Source organism: Lissotriton helveticus, chromosome 11, assembly GCF_964261635.1.
Source record: "Lissotriton helveticus chromosome 11, aLisHel1.1, whole genome shotgun sequence".
Taxonomy (NCBI): Eukaryota; Metazoa; Chordata; class Amphibia; order Caudata; family Salamandridae; genus Lissotriton; species Lissotriton helveticus.
The window spans coordinates 68,578,859-68,593,504 of NC_136072.1; the positions used below are offsets into that span (position 1 = coordinate 68,578,859).

At 42.8% G+C, this 14,646-nt stretch overlaps 1 protein-coding gene across 21 annotated transcripts in view; it reads left to right on the forward strand.

Annotated features, from left to right (window-relative positions):
* EIF4G1 (eukaryotic translation initiation factor 4 gamma 1) overlaps positions 1–14,646 on the forward strand; it is a 980,016-nt gene that overhangs the window by 108,318 nt on the left and 857,052 nt on the right. For 3 of the 21 annotated variants that reach the window (XM_078666155.1, XM_078666153.1, XM_078666157.1), the window contains one exon: positions 1,435–1,569. The exons of 17 other annotated variants lie outside the window; for them this stretch is intronic. The gene's annotated coding sequence lies outside the window, so the exon portion shown is untranslated. Of the gene's footprint in view, positions 1–1,434; positions 1,570–14,646 lie in introns of those variants that run through there. One more of the 21 variants, XM_078666149.1, reaches the window with a different exon arrangement.

Sequence of the window (14,646 nt, forward strand, 5' to 3'; positions counted from 1 at the left end):
CTGGTATAGCTTTCAGGGTCACTAGCACCACCAAGGTCTCCAATGAGACCTTCATGTCTTTTTGTATAGCAGGTGGACATGCCTTCTGGCTGCCTCCTTGATCTGCGTATAAAATGAAAGAGCAGCAGATAGATCTGCCTGTGGGGCAGGTCGCGGAGAGGAAGGACAATCGCCTAATAGCAAGGAATTTGCATTCTGTCAGTCATGCACTGACATTCCTGAATATAATGAAGTTCATCATGCACTGTTTTTTAAAAATTGTAATGTTAGCTGAAACCTCACCAGGTTGTACAGTGTAGAGCTTAGAATTGGGAAAGAAGGCTAGCTCCGTGCCTTGGGCATTCCCAGATATTCTGTCCTCTTTGCAAATGGCGCTTGCTGGATTTCAGGGGACTAGGGCATAAAACAGTGTAGTGTGAAGGTGAGCTGCGTTAGTAAAGGTAAGAATCACACAATAAATACATTCCTATTATACTGGCATAGATGTATTTCTGCATCTTTAATTCTTTAGTCAACTTTGTGTCCCGTAACTCTATGCATAATAGTGACCCCTCCCCCGCTTGATTAATGTGGTGCAGCGGTGTTTCCAAAATTGGAATTTACCCAAGTATTGAGCAGTCGTTTTCGCTGCATCAGGTTTTAAGCATCCTTTTTAAACGCAGGGGCTCTTCTATCTTATGCCTTTGCTAACTCCTAAGTGGCCGTGTTAAATTTCAGTGTGCTCTATGCACTTTATTTTATCCTTTATTTGGCGAAGTGATTTACATGGTAGTTGTGCTTTCTAGTTTGTCAATATCGGATTTCATAAATACTGGGATGAACAGTTAACTGTGCTAGTTCTAGCTGAAGTAGGCTACGTGTCTCTACTTCTGTATGTCTTGCTCTTTGGGTTCGCTTGCGTGTACATTTCTTACTTCGCTGCTGTTCTCTTCGAGCTGGACACAACCAGTGAGGGAGCAGTAGTAATTTTGCACATGCTGCTCATACTGTAAATTTTCACTGGCCCTTGTTTGGTCAGTGTTAATTCTCACCAGACGAGTCTTGTCTGTGAAGAGATTAACCAATTGGATTTTGCGAAAGCCCCCCTCCCCCCGCAAGTAGTTAGTCCATGCACTGTCCATATTTAAATTGGTAAGCTGCATACAGGTAAGAACTCCTGATTTGTACTGTTGTGCCCGCCATAATGGCTCTGCACGAGGCTAGTGTAGTTTGCCTTATTCCCTCCCAGCGTGCTGCGCATCACAGAAAAAACGGTGAGTCTACAGAACTGTTTCCCTTACTTTCATCGATACTGCACGTCTGCTACCAGGAGTTGATACTTCATAATGAGATCATTTCTGCGATATTGCTGTTGCAATAAAATATCTGAAGCTTTAGAACTGTTTAGACTTTTGAGATTGTTGGCCCACTTTGTGTATGTGATGTCGTTCCCAGGTGAGGCATTGAGAATCGTGATTGCATTGTAGCAATGGAACAAGCCTTCTGAGTTGTTCGTTTGTGCTTTGAAGAATATGACGTGTGGATGCTTCCAGTCTTTGCAATATCTGCGTAGATCTAGAGACACTGGAGGTAGGAGCCTTATGTTGTCTTTTATGTGGATGTGTGAATTAGTGTTGCTGGTGTATAGAAACATTTCTTCTGTGTACTGTGGCTCCCTAGATTTGCTCCCTGTGCTTTGCATGGTGTGGACAACCCCTTGCTATTCTTTGCATGATATGGTTTCATGTTGTGTAGTGTGTATCACATGGTATTTTAAAAGGATGTAAACACAACTGCTGCATTTGAAAGGAATACAAACCCTGCTAGTGCTAACGGTCTGTGTAAATTCAGCTTGAGCTTGCGAGATAGGGTTTCTTTTCTTCACCAAAAGAAGACTAGGCTCGCAACTTTCCTGACCGGACGAGTGGTTCCATCCTGTCATGGGCTCCCATCTTTAGTGCTCCCTGAACCACTTCACCTTTCGGTGCTTGGCAAGAACATAACCTGTGTGCTGATGTCAAGGTCAAGAGGAATCCCCCTGGTCCCTTGAAGGATAAACTAAGAACCATCTGATCCTGTCTGGATTCAGAGAAGCTGGTGTGGAGTTTATGGTATTGAAGGTGAATGTTAGGATAAAGAGTGCATCCTTTGTCATGCTGATGTTATTGGATAGTCGCATACTTCCTGGTAGTGGGTTAGAAGAACCTGCAGCGGATTAGGATCTTCTGATGTGAGAGTAAAAATAAAAAAATGGGCATTGGGACACCTGTAACTGACCTGCAGAGTGCGATATCAAATGGAGGACACTGCAGCAACTCCTTTCCGGCGGCCCTTTGCACTTTGCACTTAGTAAATTATTCACCCAGTGCGGTGCGTAGGGTGCAGAGATGCACCATGGGAGAGAATTCACAGATTAAATTGCTGAAAAAATGGAGCAAAGGTAGGTAATGTAACCCTATACAGTTTATAGTAATAAACGATCAGTTTTGTCTTTTCTTACGTCTAACATTACAGTAGTTTAGACACAGATGTTGGATTTTTTTTTCCATTGCTGCTAGTCCGGAGAACTGTACGATTATTAAATCTGGTTTGCATATGGCTGGATCCAAACTGAGGTGACATGATGTGTGAAATAACTGTGAACTGGAGTGCGCCTGAATCATTGCCAGTAGTGGAGATTAATTCAAGCATTCAATCGATAATTTTTGTAATTTTTTTTTTTATTTCAGCTCATGTCAGAACTTGGATAAATGCCTTGGTTTACCTTTTTTAGGGCTCGCGCCATTGTTTGGCTTCTACCATTCCTTCGATTTTGCCACATTTTTTGGCTCCTAGATGCAATGAATGGAAATATGGGGAAAGCGGTACTTCCAGGTTTCCAATGCGGAGTTTGTGCACACCTACAGACTTAACGTAGTATTTGCCAACTTCTCTTTCCACACTGTTAAAGGTTGGAAATGTATACTGAGGATAGCAGGAAGAAATATTTCGCGGGTGGGCAAAATACTGTTTAAAGTTGACCAGCAGATTTTTGTATGGGCAATGTACTTATGAGCAAATATCCATATGTACATTTGCTCATGCAAAAATAGAATTAGGCCAAAACTGCTAGTACAGTTGCCAGGTCTACTTTTGCAATTCTTGAGAATGCCTGAAGTCGTAAATCTGCATCAATTAAAGGACATGTACTTTTATGGCTTTTGTTGGTCCCCTTATGTACTTTTATATTGTACTCAATGGTTTTACTTCACTTTTCATTTTTGGTAATATATATTTTAAATATTGACATGCTTCCATACAAGCTTACTACATGATGCTTCAGAAGTGGTATTTAAAATTGCACAAAGTTTTTTTTTTCTTCTCCATGTTGTAGTTTGTGTACATCAATTTTAAGAGCAAAATTGGCAGTCTTGTTCATGTACCTATGCATGTAGGTGCATAAAATCTGAGTATTTTCAGAGCATTATTAGCTTAAAAATGTTAGATTTGGCAAACATCTACATGATTTTATAGTGGAAGCACTATCCGTAATGAAACCAAAGCACACAGTACACCACATTTCCTTATTGTTCACCCTAATATTGAAGGGTTTGATAATGAATAGTGAATACAATATGAACAACTTTTACATAACGATACAAACCTTTGCGTTAGATGCAGACCGTCCCGTCTCACAGATCATGCGGTTTCTGTAAGTTGGCAGCCGAAGGTAGAAAAATGTATGTTAGATAAATTAAAACTTTATATTACATTTAGATAGTCACAATTTCAAAGTGCATTCATCTCATTCTCAAGCTTTGGCCTTGTACATAAGACCGAATCAAAACTGCCTTTTGGAAAACTATTTCTATCAAGTCATGGTTTACATCTATGCAGAAAGCAACGCTGAGGCGCATAGATAATGGTGAAGGTATGTCTGGGCAGCCAAAGGGGGTTGGTCTTACTTTTTGAGTCCACAAAATAGACATAGAAATGTTTTCCTTTTTCCCAAAAAGTATATTACAGTGGGTGATTCCATTAACTAGCGTCATTGAAACAACCCTTCAACCAATTGCATTTTAGGTCATCAAATATTCGTTTGGCATGGTACCTTTTTCAACCACTGCTGTGGCAGAACTGAACTGCGTCTTGAATATATAATTCAGAGCTTCTGCTTCCTGGTACTGCACATGTGGGCATAAAATCCTGTTAACCCCTCCCAAACATTCTCTGTGCATACGCGTGACCAATACTTTATTTTACAAACCAATTGCAGTAAATTGGAACCTGCTTCTCTCACATTGGATTTTCTCCTTTGGACTTTGCTTGGTGTGTCCTCCTTACAGGGTTGATGAGCTCCAATGCAGACAGGTAATTCTGCTGCTCTGTTGGACAAGCAGGCTGATCAGGGATCAGCTCCCCTCTGCTCAGAGTTCAGGTTCTGTCGTCCCCCCCCCCCCCCCCCCATATTCTGCAGGTTGGATTCCTTGGATGCTCCAATATAAAACCGAATATTAGTGACCCTGCCAATTCCTGAACCTGAACACCTAATCCAGCTTGTGCCTATGTACACCTAGGAACCATTTCTTCTCCTAGCACCTTCTTGTCAACCAGCAACTCTAGTTATGGTGTATCTGCTAGGTCCGAACATAATCTGGCGTTCCAGCTGGACCTCTAGAGCAGTAGTCGATCTATCTCGCAGGTCTACCTCACGATGGGTCACACTTCGGACCCCAGCTACCAATCTAAAGACTGGTTTCACTGTTCCACTTCTGTCCATTTCTAGGGAGTAGACCTAAGGAAGTAGGTAGAGTATGCCAAACCCTGCCAGTGATATACCCCAGATCCTCCTATGTCATCCAAGAACATCAGTTCAGAGAGCTTGGATGCTATCTTGTTCCAAGACTTTTCCCATCTAAAGATAGAAGTCCACTCTTGTTGCTATTGTGACTCAGTTAGAACTCCTATGACCTACGGCTTCATGACTCGGTACCATGGCAAAACTGTACAGAAAGGGAACACATTTTGAGATTGGAGAAGCTATTGCACTTTTCAAAAAGGCAGGGCTTTGGTTTGCTTTAGCATCCTCCAGTCAGAATTTTATACCAACCTTGGTCATCAAGGAGCATCTGTACCCCAACTGTGTTACTAGAATATGTACCTCTGATGGGTAACTCCTCTACTTCAAGACTGGCCAAGGGTGGATTTCTTTAAGCTTTTTGTCTGCAAAGTACGGATTAGAGTTGATTTGAATTCAAGAGACAGTTGTACGTCTCCTGTCATCTCCTGTCAAGAACAAACACACAGAGGTAGTGAAGCAGGCACACACCGACCAAAGAGAAGCAAGGAAATGTGAGTGGTGATTACGTCAACCAATAGTAAGCAATGGGCGCCTTCTAAGCCCCTTGTAAGTAAACAAAAGATCTTGCACGCGACAGCACAGCTCAAGCGAGACCTAAAAAAAGGGACGAGGCAGACAGCATTTCCGAGTAAGCATTGCATATGTTTCTGAAACATTGCAAATGAAATTGCAAGTAGAAGTATAGATTTTTGCCCTTCTTGGCCCAGATAGGACACACTTCCTATACCAAGTACTCTGAAGTAGTCTTGTATCGTTCACCGGAGGTGGGTTTTGAGTGTGGATTGAGAGTGCAGCCCTGTGGTCACATCAGCCAGTTAGTGGAGGAAAGGCCGTGTATTCAACATGTGAGGAGGTATGGGAGCGGAGGTGACGTAGAAAGGTAGAAATTCGGGGGGGGGGGGGTAGGGTAGGGTAATAAATCCTGCATGAGAAAAAAATGCTCTAAAAACAGCCTAATGTAAATAACAGCACAAATGGAGCCTTGACTGAGTACTAAATAGTCTCACTCAAAAGGTAAACTGTTAGGAAATAAACTTGTGTATTAATGCTAGTATTTCGTTTGTGGCCCAGAAGGTAACCTGTGCTTGTGCAGGACACTGTGCTTTCTGGGTGCACAGCTAGCTCTGATCCAAGACACACTGAGTGAAGAATGCCCAGGGTCGTCTATTGGCAGTAACTTGTCTCCAGTGGAAAAAAAAGAACCAATGCACGTCTGCAGTTGCTAGAGTCCCAGACATAACCATGAATCGGTTAATCTAATCTACTCTTTCCTGACGTGGAAGACCTTGAAAGTGCTTGCAGTGTGAAATATTAATCTTGCTTACAGATGCTACTCCTCCACGCACTTAAATGCAACACTGTTCTGTTATTCCTTTACCTTATTTTACTACCTCCTGATTTCCTTTTACTTTCATTGTAGATTGTTTCGCCCTTGTCTGATGCCAACCCTTTCATTCACTTTCTTTTCTTCTTCTAGAAAACTGTCCCGCGCTTAGCTACTTTTATTTGCCTCTTGCGCATTACATTTATGCTCCTACCATGATTGTATTATCTGAAATTGAGATGACCAGTGCACCTGAATCTACTAGACCTGGGAAAAAGTCAACCTGTGCGTGAATGCTTGATTTTCCTTGCCTCCACTTTTTGCAGTGTATGCGAATAACCCTGAAACGAGACTGGACCAGAGATCACGTTTCCTGGCATGTCTGTTCTCTTCAAAGGGTGAAGGGTTGTCTGCATTGTTGAGAATGCGCACTGTCCTTTGCTCACGGGCTACCACTTCCATGGATTATGGCTTGACTGCACGTCAATCATAGCTAATCTTGGAGATCCAATTATTTGAAAGGAGTAACTTAATGAGAATTCAGTAGTCCTCAAGGCATTCAGTGGGGTACAAGTTGTAAACAGTATCCACCTTGGGTATTGCCCAGTAACAGTCTTCTGTCCCAGAGAAAAGGCCTCCCGATACTGTTGGACATTCCAGGTTCAATCTCATTTTGTACAATCATTCACTGAACCCAAGGCGGTGAGGGCTTAACACGTGCACACTAGACTTTGTTCTTAGACCTTAATTTAATTCTAATGGTAACGCTCCACTCCCCGTGGCCGACCGCTCACAGGCCACTGTCTTCAATTAAACAATACCAATCGGAAAGGAGCATTTCTTTGTATTTAAATGTTATCAATTTATTATTGAATTTCTCAAAATCCAGTCCACAGGCATTTTTGGTTCCAACAATGTATCAAATTTATTAAAGAAAGCACATCATATAATGTCATTCATTCAATTTCATCAAATCTTTTCAGCCTGTGCGTTTCGTCCTAACCCGGACTTCATCAGGGCTGAAAAAAGGAAAGATACACCAATCAATTCAATGCAATATATAATTCATTACTATGAGATACATTATATTGGTACAAAAGCACTAATCACAAAAATCAATTCTAACCCACAATACTAATTAACTTTAAAATGCCTGCCTTTCTCCATTCTAACAAACCTACAACAAGGACAAGATTTAAACTTATCCAATTATCATTGATCCACTTCATTGATGAATCTTAAAAAATGTCAATAGGCTCTTAATCATTGACATTGTTAACCTTATTGTAATACACTTGCGCATTCAACATGAAGACATTCAAATACCCAGGTTATTACCTAAGAATAACCTCCATTACCTCATTATTTCTCTCCTAGATACCAAGGACATAACTATTCTCTTACTTTGAATTATTTTATGCTCCTGTTCTCTCTTAACTGCTCGTTCAGTAAGATTCAAGGTTTCTCCAAAAACATTCTATATTTGCCAAGAGGTCTACTATGTAACTTTCAATCTCCCTTTATTAGCAATCAAAGTAATACCTTATTTTGTTTTTTGCTGGGCCTTTATTACATTCTTCATCCAAACTCCATTCTAATTCTTGTTATGCGCAAAATCTAAAAAAAACTGCAAAATTCAATCTTCAATTAAATTTTACTTGAAGCCTAGTTATACAACTTCCTATTGCCCTTAAATCTTCAAAAGAGTACCATATCAAATTCTTGTTGGGCCTTTATTCAAGTCAAACGGGTATCTTATTCAGCACTCCAATGAATCACTTATGTGAAAAGTTCAAACATCTACAATTACCGCTTTGATTATAAAAATTATCCCTCAAGCTATTACTATTTTTAGACAAAAGGTACCTTTATTTCTTATACCCAATTTCTTCTATCTTCACAATCATTCTGTATTCAATGTCCTGTTCGCACCATCTCATTCACGAATACTGTGTTCTGTATAAAAATATATACACCAATGTCATCCTCTAGTGCCAATGAACTGACAAGCATTTCTAATGCTGATTTAACAATCGGGATGCTACCCTACAATTACCTCTAATGATTTTTAAACTTCTCCAAATGTTACCTATTATCTTTTATTTATAGAGAACACAGTACCTTGTTGTACAGCAAGTTTTATGGTCAATCCTCACGATCTTCCATATTCCATATCCCGTAGTCCTCTTTCTCAATCACAACTGCTGAATTCTGTAAGAAAATACATTTACCCCAATGTCATCCTATACTGACAATCTGCTGAGAAAAGGCATAATTAATGCCTTATTCCCAATCGGGAAGCTACCTCTGCCCCCACCCTATGTACGTGTGCCCAACATAGTAATCTGTATTGTGTGTTCTGTTGTATAAAGACAATTAATATCAACCATCCCCTCATGTCCTGGCCATTAATGAAGCCAAAGTAAGTAAATCCGAACTCCAAATCAATATTTCTCTATTTCCTTCCTCCGTTGTCCTAATGACCCAAGCACGTATTTTTCTCACACTCTACATCGGTAAGTAACTCCTGTGGACAGCCGGTCCGATAAATCCCGCAGTTTCAGAAGCTCCGCTAAAACTTTCAACACAAATCACCTTCCAGCCACATTAATCCTCTAAACAAATCCAATTCGCTTCCCTGCAAGCCTCCATATTGACTATTAATCCAGTTTCCTCTGTGGTCCGCTACCATTATTGACCTATCGTATCACTTGCTACCAACACCCACCTCCCTATAACAGCTTCTCTTTCACCATAGTTTCACCCGATTGATTTCCTGTTTTTAACAGCTGTTTTATTGGTTAGCTTTGCGCAACCTGCTAGCTGCGCTCATCTGATATCGTTCTTAACCAATCGTATCATTGGCTGCCAACACCCATTGCAGTGTTACCGCTTCCTCTTTCCACGTGATTACACCCGATTCCTTTCTTGTTTGTAGCACAATAATTTTATACAGTTGTAATGTGGCTGTGCTTTATTTTTTTGTGCTTGTTAGGATTGGCAAGCAGTCGGGGTGTATTTGATTAAACATGTTGACATTTTTTAATTAATTTAAAAAAAATTCTCCTCAATTCTCCTCAACAACCAATGTTGACTTACCTTGAATGCCCTGCTCACAAGAGGCTGCAGCAGCTCTGCACGCATCAAAATGGGGGCTTGATGTGGTGGAGCAGAACGCAGCTCACATTCAGTGAATAAGAAATCGCTAAAAAGTGAAGCTTGTGTAGTTTCCTCCAGCCTCTCTTTCAGTGGATACGTCTAATTGCAGAGTCTCTTATTTGAAATCCCTCCAGGGTTCAGACTAAATCTGGAGTATGCTCCGACGTGAGTCCCTTGCTCACTTTGCCACTGGATTCAAGCAAGCCTGGCTGAAGTCTGCTGAAATGCCAGAAACCGGTCCTAGGAAGCTTGTTTCCGGTCCTGGGAAGGCATGGCTTGGCAGTTCGGGCTGGACTGTTCCCAGGAGGCACAGGGTCAGACTGATTTGCATATGGCCATGTCTGAACTGGGGTGGCAGAGTGTGTTAAAGAACGGTGATGGATTAAACCCAGATCTGTTGACTGGGTGTGAGTGTTTGATTGGTTCAGATCCTCCATCCATCACCACCCCCTTTGTATCGCTAAATCTGGATTATAAGCAGTGCTCGTCCGCTGTACTTTAAGGATGGGAAGGCTGTATCCTCACTAGGTGGGAACATATCTAAACAGACATTTCTCCGAGCACCACACGTCTGCTCTGGCCAATTCTCTAATCTTGGGGAAACTGCCGATTTGTGGAGGGGCCTTGAATAGCAAAAATGTACCCCCCCAAAGCTGTGTGGCACCTTCCCCTTAGCACTCACAAATGTATTGAACAGAGTCGTAGTCTGAGGTCCACAAGGAAGAAGTGAATCGGTACTGTGTATCGGGGGGGGGGGGGGTCAACACCCCCCCTGCTTAAGTGGAGGTGGGGGCCTCTGAGCAGTTCTGATCAACCTGAAAGGTTTAATTGTTATAGCTCATTTTAATTTGATCAGAGACTACAAGTTTCCGAAATGCAGCTCATAAATACTACTGTAGTCGAGCAGTAGAAAGGTATTTTGGGGCGGGGTAACCAATAACAGGAGGCTGTCTGGAAGGAAGAGCAGGATGGGAAATTGGGTGGAGAGGTTTGATGGATGGAGCAAATAAATGGAGATTAGATGGCTGTACAGAAGGATGAAAGGATGAAGACTGATAGGTGGAATGATTTCAAGATAGGATGGGGAAAGAGGGATGCAAGGGAAGAGGCAAATGTATGGATGGTTGGGAAAAAAGCTGCAGAGAAGGTTGATTTGAACAAAGGGAACCAAGAATAAAGGATGGATCAAAATGTTTTAAAAGGACGAAAAGAAAAACATACACAACACAAAGAGGAACGGTGGCCGGAAGGATATTACAGAACTCCCCTCGCGCAGCGGAATGTTTTAATGTGGCCTGATTTGTTCAAGACTGATCTGCATATAGCTGGGTCGAAACTTGGGTGGCGAAGTGAGCTACAGAACAATGGATTAAACCTAGATCTGTGACGAGTGTCTGAAGTTTCAGTGCTCTGTCAATCTCCTTGTGTTCGCTTTGTTTGCCCTAAGTTAGCAAGGTATGTCCAGACGTGGGTCCCTTGCTCATTTTGCCACTGGATTCAAGCTGGCCAGGCTGAGGGCTGTTACCCTGAAACCAGTTCCAGGATGCTTGTCTTCCGGTCAATGGAAGACCTGGTTTGGCAGTTTGGGCTGTACTGTTCCAACAAGGCACAGGGTCAAGACTGATTTGCATATAACTGGGTCTGAGCTAGGGTGGCCAAATGAGCCAAAGATAGATGGATTCAACCCAGATCTGTGAGTGGGGTTGAGTGTCTGTAAAGGTTCAGTGCTCCGTCCATCTCCTTGTGTTTGCTTTGTTTGCCCGGTTTTCCTGTCATAGCTCTAATCTTGTGTGCACCTTTAGAACTCTGTGAAGCAACTCTGACTTGCTGCTCAACCATGGGTGTTCCTTGTATCCTCTTGCTCGCCTACAGCGGCATGGAATGCTGGATGCTGCCATGGGCTCCATGTTTAGGAATCCTTTGCTGAGACCGCACACCGAGGGGCAGTAACTTGTGCATCAAGATATGTCCAACGCAGCCTGTCACATTTTTTTGGTGCGTAGATGATCACCGGCAAGCCGTGATCTGGACTTCTCTGCTTGGTGTGAATCTGGGCACAATGCTGTCTCTATGGCTCGCTTCCCATGTTTTCAAACAGACTTCCCAGTTGAAGTGGGGAGGAGAGTACTAAACCTTGAATATGATCAACTGGACGACAGTTTGTGTACCAGATGTTTCTGAGATGCATGCGAAGATGGTTCCCAGTGACCACACCCCCGCGGGGCATTGCCATAACTCAATCAAGCCAGGGCCTGGCAGTTGCCCAGCTGGTACTTGGGTCCTGAGAGCTTGTCTAGGAGGGGCAGGGCACGGCAGAGCGCCCCTGACTGCGGCTCCTTCTCACCGTTGTCTTATGAGGATAGATGGCAGTCCACACAATGTTTTCCATAGCTTACCTCCGACGTGGGAATGTAGTTTTTTTTAGTCTAGGTCATGTTTAGAGAAGTTGATGCCCTCTGTTGTCCACTATGTTCCAAATCCAAGCACAAGCAGCCGGTGAGTGTGTTGAAATGACCCGGAAACGGCATCTGCTAACTTCATCATGCTGCTCCATCCTCTAATGCCATTTCAGAAGAAAATGTCTCCAGACTCGCCACCCCTTTCTGCTTTCTCGAGGCCTTCTCCCAAGACTGAAGGCAACTCCAAGCTTGACCTTAATCTACACTAGACCGTGTTATGTACCAGTAGCACTCCTAAATGTCAAATATTCTTGTAAAGCGCACATCTCACCGGGAGGTCTCATGGCGATAGCAACAAAAAGACCGCAACCTGAAAACCTAGAGCAGAATTACTGAGAAAAAACAGGTTTTCAGCTTTCTATGAAAGCACCAGTGGTCTACTATTGAGGAGAGGTGAGATGGTAATTTATTCCATAGCATGGGGGCAAGATAAGAGCGACCACCATAACGTGAAGGTCGAATGCGTGGCTGAACAAGGAGTGATTTAGTACCAGACCGTAGTGATCTTCCCGGTGTATACCATTGGAGGTTTTTTTTTTTTAGGTAGTATGGGCCGATGTCATACATTATCTTGTGTGTAAGACTTAACATTTTAAACTGGCCTCTTTGTCGCAGTGGAAGCCAGTGGAGGGTCTTGAAATTAGGGGCAGATGGTGGTCTAGGGGGAAGATTAAGAATGAGTCTGGCTGCCGTATTTTGAAGGATCTGGAGCTTGAAAAGCAGGTCTTCATTTAGAGCCGTAAACAAAGCCTTTCGATAGTCAAGACGGCTATTAATGGGTTTCTTACTTTAGGCCACTTGAAAGTTGTTTTACCCTCCACTGATGATAATCGAATTTGGGGTGAGGTTAATTAAAGTAACTTTAGGTCCATCTGTAGGGCCAGTAAGCTAAATTATTTCCACCGTTTTTGTACCACTTATCTGTTTGAACGTATGTAACTCGAGTGTCGCCTTTGACATAGAATGTTGTTGTGAAGGACACTGAAGCAGCTTGAAGTTATCTGTTCCTCCTAATGTCGCACCAACAGACTAGGGCAGTTTGTAGAATAAATAAACTGAATAACTGACCGATGTAGGGCACCCCGTGACCAGATTCCATATTACACATATATTAAACCTTCAACCAGTAGCATAGAATAACCCCATTCGCTTGTTTAAAAGGATATTTAGGGGTTTTCTTCGTAGACAAACCTTATAATGCCACAATTAACACACTGGAGGAATTGCACATCTTAAGTTGACCTTTAAAGTTTTTTTTACATTTTGAGGTAGAAATGCCTAACTTAAAATTAGGGAAATTGTTGCAACATAGTTCCATGCTCTATTTCTGTAGTTACCAGGATTGAATTGCATGCACTCTTGTTCTAAGAGTTGGTGGAGAGGTGAATTAAGCAGCATTTTAGCTCTGGTCTGGGACAGCTCATGGGCACACTCCCTTGCTATAGAGATTGTAAATAAGGGGCTTGCAGCCCACCCATTGCTTAACATTCATTGACTTCATTTTCACTCTTAATTGATGCCTTTTAAATGGCTAGCCTGTGCTGGATTCACTGCTCCTCTTTTGGCTCTAGCATGGACCAAGTACTGATTGCTTCAGCGTGATTGCTGCCCTGTCATTGATCGTGCTGTGACTGGGGTACTACTATTTTTTCTACTTCCCTGTTGTCCTTGTTGAACATCTTGTCATGCGTAGCTATGTTTTACTATGCTACAGGCACTACAAAGGTCCTTTTAGGTCTTGGATCCAGACTGCGCATGGTCTGTCTCAAACAGACTTGTTGTATCTACTTTGTGAGCTTCAGCCCGTCCATAGGCTTACCATTTACTGGTCCCACGTCGCTCCATTATTACTTCTTCCCATTTGTCCATGGGATGCATACATCCAGTCTTTAGCCCTCTCTGACAGCAGACCAAGTACCACTATTTATTCCCAGCGGCCTTTTTACAAGTTGTCTTTGGGGCTATTTTTTTTTTTAAACTCTAGACCGTGCTCATGCTTTTTGAGCAGTTGCATGACACATCGGCTTAGAACTATTCTCGCAGAAGCATCCATTCTTCCTCTCCCTCAGCCGTTCCCCCGGTTGGTGGTCAGGATAACACAAGCTCATGCATCTGAGTTCTGTGGCCACCCACTTGCTGTCAGTCTTCCATGGGTCTCTCCTTCCCCGATACAAGCAGCAGCTACAGGAGGCCCTGTTGTGCTGTCACCATGGTCTCCACGATGGCTGAGGAGCCTTTCCTGCTCAACTGGCTTCTGCAAAAGGAAAAAACTAGTGCTGCTGGCTTCGCCAGCTTCCCAGAGTACGACGCCCACAGGGTGGTTATCGATATACTGGACACTGGGACCGAATGCCAAAGGAGGACGGAAAGGAAATCTTTTTTTAAATCTTCTCTAAAGTAAGTTGCATTCAAAGCAGTTCACGTGCTAATGCACTTGGTCATCCCAGCCCCCCTCCTGCTCTTTCATCCTTAAGGCTTGCTCCCCCACCTGCCCTTTCCTACATGTGGCGAACAAAGAAAAACCAAAGGTGGTGATGGACGGAGCGTTGACAATACAAACACTCACCCCCAGTCAACTGATCTGGGTTTAATCCATCACCGTTTTTTAGCTCACTCCGCCACCCCAGTTCAGACATGGCCATATGCAAATCAGTCTGACCATGTGCCTCATTGGAACATCTCATTTTGTTTCTGTTGCATTCTATAGAGACTAGGTGTTAGAAGGAAGAGACTTCATTAGCAGACTCCCTGTGGATTCAACACACCATATGTCAAAAGATTTTGTGCATAGGAAAGATGCCCAAAGCACCCTTGGTTGTGTGATCTTTTGTTTTCAGAGACCCAGTTCAACCTGGAGACTTTTCTTTCAGGAACATTGACCTTAA